This window comes from Pholcus phalangioides, unplaced genomic scaffold (genome assembly GCF_987345545.1).
Source record: "Pholcus phalangioides strain wild (caught in Gottingen) unplaced genomic scaffold, Ppha-v1.0 ptg000027l_1, whole genome shotgun sequence".
Lineage (NCBI taxonomy): Eukaryota > Metazoa > Arthropoda > Arachnida > Araneae > Pholcidae > Pholcus > Pholcus phalangioides.
This window is the reverse complement of record NW_028301617.1, coordinates 8,244,183-8,252,608: the sequence shown is the minus strand read 5'-3', so window position 1 is coordinate 8,252,608 and position 8,426 is coordinate 8,244,183.

Genomic DNA, 8,426 nt, shown 5'->3' with positions numbered 1-8,426 from the left:
TAACAAATACAACGCCACTATAGGCAATGCAGCACAATAAGCAATGCACCACCAATATGCAGTGCACCACAATACGCAATGAACCACAATACACCGTAAGTACTGCAGAATAAGCAATATGCGCAACTACAGAAAAATATAAGTGCATCACACAATATGCAATGCTGCACGATACCCTCATACACCGAAATACAGCACAATACGCGATGCATCGCAATAAGCAAAGCACCATAATACGCAATACGATCCATAATATACCATAAGCACTGCATCATAATAACCAATACAGTACTCAGTGCACTACAGCACGTAAAACATCACAATCAGTAATGTGTGTAATCAGTAATATAGTTCACCACAATAAATGTTATGCAGTATACTACCCAATGCACCACAATTCGCAATACGGCACATTATGTCATGCATCGCAATAAGCAAAGCACTATAGTACACAATGCACCACAATACGCAATAACGCTGCAAGCAATACAGCACGCGATGTACCGCAGTATGCAATGCACCGCACAATCAGCAATGCATCACGATAAGCAATGAAACAATGAGATTAATCCTCGACACGAAATGAAAGCTGTCAATTGATGTGATTGTCTCCAATGCCGCGCTTTGGGTACCCGGACACTGGCAGCACTGATGAGATGCACATACATACATTTGCACATACCTCTGGGTACATACTCAAAACTTGGTCCCTACAGGTCAAGCATTTCCCGATGTATTCAGGAGTGACATGAAAACTTGTAACGAAAAACTCGACTTCCGTAACAGAAAAACGTAACTAATTTCCGTTGCATAGAAACGGGCCTTTTTCGAGTGTGATTTTATATTGCAGAGTTTTATTTGTCATGTTTTTTTTTTAAATTCACTGCAATTTGCTCTTCATTTCCCTCGATTAGTGACTTTTCTGTGATTTTAGTACAAGTTGGCGACTTTGCTCACTGTTAGATCATTTTTTTGGCGATTATTGGCAATGTTCCGCATTTTTCCGTATTTCGAAGGAAAATTTCACGTATTTTACTCGAGTGAATATGGTCAGCCTACTTTTTAAGCAATAATGGCAGGTCAGAAATAAGTTTGTCCACTGGGTATTTGTAATAAACATACATTTCGCAGCAACATCTAGTGAGTCTTCGTATGCTATGACATGATAATATTAAATGATGCTGTGATCACGACAGAATAAAATTGGTATTTTACCAATGTTTTAGACATTGGTACAAGTTTGAGCTAGTTTACTTATATTTGTTACAGACAAGTAACTGTTCGCAGTGACATCTAACGAGTCTTTATATGCTAAGACATCGTGAGCTGAGAGAAGTGTATGGGTAGGGTGACCATACGTCCCGTATTTCCCGGGACAGTCCCGGTATTTTCTGTTTTTTTGGCTGTCCCGACTTTTTAGCAAAAGTGTCCCGGTTTTTCCCGTATTTTGCATGAAGCCTACTTGAATTTTTATTCTTTATTGAAGTCAAAGATTGAAATTATTTTCAACTTATAAATTATATTATGATAACTACAACTATAAATGAGTATATGAATCTCTCATATTTGTCTTAGTGAAAATTTTTTTTCGGGGAATTCATCCACTGCAATTAGCAGTAATGCTGCATTTCCCGTCATTGTGATTTCTCCGTTATTTTAACAATATTTGGCGACTTTGTTCGGTTTTGGCGTCATTTTTGGTGATAATTGGCGGTGTCCCGTATTTTCCCGTATTTGGAATCCCAATGTCCCGTATTTCTGTCGAGGAAATATGGTCAGCCTATGTATGGGGCTTTTACTACGTTGTAGGCATTGGTACAAAGTGGATTTGTTTACTTATATTTGTTACAGACAAGTAACTGTTCGCAGTGACATCTACCGAGTCTTTATATGCTAAGACATCGTGAGCTGAGAGAAATGTATGGGGCTTTTACTACGTTGTAGGCACTGGTACAAAGTGGATTTGTTTACTTATATTTGTTACAGACAAGTAACTGTTCGCAGTGACATCTACCGAGTCTTTATATGCTAAGACATCGTGAGCTGAGAGAAATGTATGGGGCTTTTACTACGTTGTAGGCATTGGTACAAAGTGGATAGTGGATTTGTTTACTTATATTTGTTACAGACAAGTAACTGTTCGCAGTGACATCTAACGAGTCTTTATATGCTAAGACATCGTGAGCTGAGAGAAGTGTATGGGGCTTTTACTACGTTGTAGGCATTGGTACAAAGTGGATTTGTTTACTTATATTTGTTACAGACAAGTAACTGTTCGCAGTGACATCTAACGAGTCTTTATATGCTAAGACATCGTGAGCTGAGAGAAATGTATGGGGCTTTTACTACGTTGTAGGCATTGGTACAAAGTGGATTTGTTTACTTATATTTGTTACAGACAAGTAACTGTTCGCAGTGACATCTAACGAGTCTTTATATGCTAAGACATCGTGAGCTGAGAGAAGTGTATGGGGCTTTTACTACATTTTAGGCATTGGTACAAAGTGGGTTTGTTTACTTATATTTGTTGTAGACAAGTAACTGTTCGCAGTGACATCTAACGAGTCTTTATATGCTAAGACATCGTGAGCTGAGAGAAGTGTATTGGGCTTTTACACTACGTTTTAGACTTTGGTAGAAGGTCGATTTGTTTACTTATATTTGTTTAGTGGAAGTTAGACAGTTTCATTTCCAGGGGCCCTTGATTGATCTCATTGTTTTGTTGCTGCTCATCGAAAAATTTGCGATAGCGAAAGACCAACATATATCCGGTATGGGGCCCCCCAGAAAATTTGCGAATTCGGTCACGGGTAATTGCGGGGGAGACCTGGATTTTATTCGTTGGTAAAATGAATACAAATGAACATTTGCCGTGGCCCTCACAGGGTTATACCCGATAAGCTTCAGAGTCAGGGCCCCCGATTCATTTTGGGGGCCCTGTATGAATCTCATTCTTTTCTATTGTTTGACATTGTAGAATTTGCAACAGCGGAAGCCCGAGATAAAGAAAATCTGGGAGCCCCACTAAAAGTATGCGAATTGGTGGTAATTGGTTAGTGGCCCTGGATTTTATTCGTTGGTAAAATGAATACCAATGAAAATATTTCATAGCACTCGTAGCGGCGGATGACCGACAAGCTCCCAAGTCGGGGGCCCCCTTGTTTACAGGTTTCATTTTGGGGGCCCTGGATGAATATCATTCTTTTCTGTTGTTTAACATTGTAGAATTTGCAACAACGGAAGCCCGAAATAAATCCAGTCTGGGTCCCTCACTAAAAATCTGGGTTCCCACTACTGGATGTGGGGCCCTCGATTTTTTATTCGTTGTAAAATTGATAGGAGCAAAAAATTTTCCTGGCCTCTCACGGGGGGGGGGGGGGGGGAGGATGTCCGACAAGCCTCCAGGTCGGGGCCTCAGGGGAAAGTTAACAGGATTCATTTTGGGCCCCTGGATGAATCTGATTGATTGTTTTGCTTAACATTGTAAAATTTGCAAGATCGGTAGCCCAAGATAAAGCCAGTCTAGGGCCTCGGTAAAAGTATGCGAATTGGTGACCCAGGTTATTGGTTGGGGTCCTGGATTTTATTCATTGGTAAAATGAATACAAATTAAAATATTTCATCATGGCACACGCAGCGGGGATGTCCGACAAGCTTTCAAATCGGGGGCCCCCATGTTTACAGGTTTCATTTTGGGGGCCCTGGATGAATCTCATTCTTTTCTGTTGTTTAACATTGTAGAATTTGCAACAGTGGAAGTCCGAGATAAATCCAGTCAGGGGCCCCCACTAAAATTCAGCGAATTGGAGTCTGGGGGCCCCATGGGGAAGTTTTCTGGAGTTACTTGATAAATCACATTTGTTTTTTGTTGCTTTACTATTGTAAAATTCGCTTCTTCAGCAAGCTGATGCTTTCACATGTCCCTTTCCATAGCACGCTGATGAAGTGGAACGAAATAAACATATATTCACAGTACGTTGTGAAGAGAAAGGGGGGGGGGGTTGGCCACCAAAGGGGGCAGGAGGGGCAGAGCCCCCCAGTTCTATAATATCAAATCACAAACTGAAAAAGGGCCTGTTTCTATTCAACGGAAATCGGTTACGTTTTTTGGTGAAGTTTTCATTTAACTGTTGGAATATATATCGGGAACCGTTTGACCCATCAAGACCAAATTATGTGCATGTACCGAGAGGCGTTGTGGCGGAGTGTCGCCAACGCTTGGCGTTAAAAGTGACTCCGCAGATTACGCACGCCAAGCGACCGAAAAAAGAAAAAATATACAGTGTGTGAATTTTTGTAAATAAATTAATGTGATTGTTGACAAGTCGTCTTATAATTAGAGCGAAGTCAGATATGCGTTATCAAACCAACTCAACATCCCAAAGCATGGCCCCCCACATCTTGCAGCAGGGCCCCCTATGCTGGGATAGTTTCCAGCCCAAACCAGCCTTTTCACGGGGGGCCCTTCTGTGGTTAATTTTAATTGTGAAAAATCAAAAAGTGGTAAGAATCTTCTTGGCCCCTGTCAGCTCTGCCTTTTTTTGGGGAGGGGGGGGGGGCATGACGAGGTATATGTAAATGTATAATATATACATGTATCACCAGTGCTCGCAGCACACTAGGTCGGCGTACCCAGGGACTGGTATTGCACGTATACATTCGTGGGGGAAAGTATAAGGTTTCATTTCCAATAGTCTTTGATCAGGGCCGTCATTTAAACTTTTTCCGGGAGGGGGGGGGGGCAAAGAACATGTACTCAATGTATTTATAATATATATATATATATATATACCATTTTTAGTGTATTTTGAAAAGCAGGGGCCCCCTTACCCCCCAAATGACGGGCCTGCCTTTGATGGATCTCAATGTTTTCTTGCTGCTTTAACATTGAAAAATTTGCAATAGAGGAAGCCCAAGATATATTCAGTAGGCCCCATAAAAATCTAATTGGGTTCCGGCTCGTTGATTGAGAGGACCTGGGTTTAATTCATTGGTAAAATGACTACAAATAACAATTTTTCGTGGCCCTCACGGGGGGGGGGGAATGTCAGAGAAGTAGCCAGATCAGGGCCCCCAATGGAAAAGTTGACAGGTTTCATTTCGGTGGGCCTTGGATGAATCTCAATGATTTTTGTTGTTTAACATTGTAAAATTTGCAACAGAGAAAGCCCGAGAAAAATCCAGTTTGGGGCCCCACTAAAAATCTGCGTATTGGGTTCCGCGAAATTGGATGGAGTCCGGGGATTTTGTTCGTTGTTAAAATGAATACAAATGAAAAATTTTAGTGGCCCTCACAGAGGGGATGCCCGGCAAGCTTCCAGATCGGGGGCCCTATGTGGAAGTTGGCAGGTTTCATTTTGGGTCCCTGGATGAATTGCATTCTAAAATTCTGGGAATTGGGTCCCGGGTCCTTGTTTGGGGCCTGGAATTTATTTGTTGGTAAAATGAATACAAGTGAAAATTTTTAGTGGTCTAACAGGGCTCCACGTCCGTCAGTAAGCTGGTGCTTTGACATGTTGCTTTTCATAGCACTCTGATAAGGTGAGACGAAATAAACAAGATATATTGTAAAGAGGAAATGGGGAGAGTGGCCGCCACAGGTGGCAGGGGGACAGAGCCCCTCAGTAATTAAATAAAATCAAAATGCCGCTGCTGTTGCTATCTGTTGACGAAAATTAAAACCCGGGTTCAGCGGCTGTGAAGAAGTTTGATTTAATATCAGATATTTGTGAGACCCTGGGCCGTAACTGGTCTGATGCAACCGAGCCAAATGGTTTACGGGAAAATTCACCGACAACAATTTACTGACAACAGTTCATCACGAAGCTACTGAATTCATGAGTGAGTGGGTGAACGAGTGAGAGGGTGAGCGGGCGAGTTTGTGAGTGAATGAGTGGGAGAGCGAGATACTGAGTCCATGAGAAGGTGAGTGAGCGAGAGAGTAAACGAGTGGACGAATGAGTAAGCAAGTGGGTGAGTGAGGGAGTGATCGAGCGAGCTATGGAGTCCGTGAGCGAGCGGGTGAAATATGAGTGAGGGAGCGACTGAGACCGTGAGGGGGGTGGGTGAAGGAGTGATCGATACTGAGTCCGTGAGCGAGGGAAATACTGAGTGAGTTTGAAAGTGAGCGAGTGAGCGGCCGACTGTGTGTGCGAATTTGTGGGCGAGTGGGTGTGCGAATTTGTGGGCGAGTGGGTGTGCGAATGAGTGCGAACGAGCTACCGAGTCAGTGAGCGGGTCAGTGAGCAAGTGAGTGAGTTAGTGAGCGCAGTGGTAGCAGTAGTACTGGTAGCGACCAAGCTACCAGTAGCTTGGTCGATCAATCCCGCACTCACCTACTCACCCAATCACTCGCTAACGGACTCAGTAGCTCACTCGCTCCCTCACTCACCCGCCCAAGAACTCAGTAGCTCGCTCGGTCACTCACTCACTCCTCTACTCGTCCACTCACTCTCTTTTCTACTCATACACTCACTCTCTCAGTCACTCACTCTTCTACTCGTCCACTCACTCTCTCTTCTAGTCGTCCACTCACTCTCTCAGTCACTCACTCTTCTACTCGTACACTCACTCTCTCAGTCACTCTCTCTTCTAGTCGTCCACTCACTCTCTCAGTCACTCGCTCCCTCACTCACTTCGTAACTGAGAGTTTTCGAGGGTTACGCTCACTCACGGGCTCAGTCACCCGCCTCCTCAGTCAGTCACTCGCTCGCTCACTTACCCACTCTCGTTCATTATAATATTTAATTATAACATTGCAATATATACGTATAATAAAAATTATTATACGTATATATATTGCAATGTTAACTTTCTTCACGTGTAAATCAAGATACGCAAACCAAACCAGCATTATCGATCCAAATTTCATCACCATAGACTGACGTTTAAGCACGATTCTGCTAAATTTGAGTATTTCACACACACACACACACACTAACGGTTTTTGTAATGCTCCCCAATTCAACTTGGATAAATACGTAATCACCGGTAAATATGAAAAATTCGCAACACAATGAACAAAATTTATCAAACTAGGCGGTGATTATTCTTAATAACCGGCAATTATGTGTAATTCAGCAGATTATACCGATCATATATTTACAGTAAAATTTACACATATTCAAATTGGCAGGCACCTAGGTCAAGATATTTCACCGACCCTCTACAGTAATTTTTTTCCTGTAAAGGTAAAACCACACTACAACGATACACGCACGATATCACAATAAATCTCTACAAAACGATATTTTTTTTTGTCTGGTTTGGAAATGCCTATACTCTAATGTTAAACTGCTGTTCCTCGATACATATATATATATATATATATATATATATAGCGATATTCCCTCTCTTCAACGATATTTTTTTCTTGGTCGCCAGAATATCGTTGAATCGAGATTTTACTGCAGTAAGATTCATCCTGGGCCTTCGGGCTGGAGCCCTGTCCATCCTCCATGTGTGTGTGTGTGTATGTGGGGGGAGGGGGGTCCGACACGAGCCGACAACACAAAACATTTGAGATTGATGGATTGATGACAGGCTCAGTGCTTAATTCTAGCTCCTGGGCGTAAATAGACTTGAACGTCTGGGGGGGGGGGATATATTCACACATACATTTGATCAGACGACTCCACCTTTAACGTTAGAGGGACAATCCCCCACCCCCGTATCTCCGCCCATGTTCTAGCTCGGTGTTGAAAACCGTGGGAAAAAAATTGACATTTCAAAGAATTCGTTTCTCTAATTGAAATCACAAATGAAGCTAATATACGATGTTTTGGTGCAGTTCCTCAATTAAGTCAAAAGGAATTATTATTTTTACTTGAATAGTTTAAATTTCAAAGGAATAATTAATCGTGACATTGAATATTCTAGAAATTTTATGGATACAATCAATACGACAGTCAAATACTATGTTTTTCATTTTTGGGTTTCATGAGATTCAAAAGAATTGTAATAAATTATTTTCTTATTGATTTAAAGCGGAAACTGGTAAGAATTCTGGTCAAGATTTGATTTTTCTTTAGATACACCAACTATATTCGCACAATTAGGAATAATGTCCAAAATGAATAAAAATTACGATCACGGTTTCAGGGAGATCTCTGCAAGCGTTTGGTTTTGGATGGACGAGCAAAGCAGCGTTGCAAAGTGCTTCCTTGACATTGGCAAGGGCTTGTGAATTACCATCGAGAATACTGTTTCTTATTATAGAAACGAGGTCTAGGCTGCCACTGTGAAGTGTGAACAGCTGCCTTCAGCTCTCTCAACTCTTTTGTCAAAGCCGCGACTTGTTGCTCCGGTGATTGACTGACTTCGGTTGGAAATATTTCCCTCTCAAGAAGGCCAAATTGGTCCTTGCGCCAATAAATTGAAAATCCAATCCAATCTAATATACGATAATTATGACTATAAATATGATC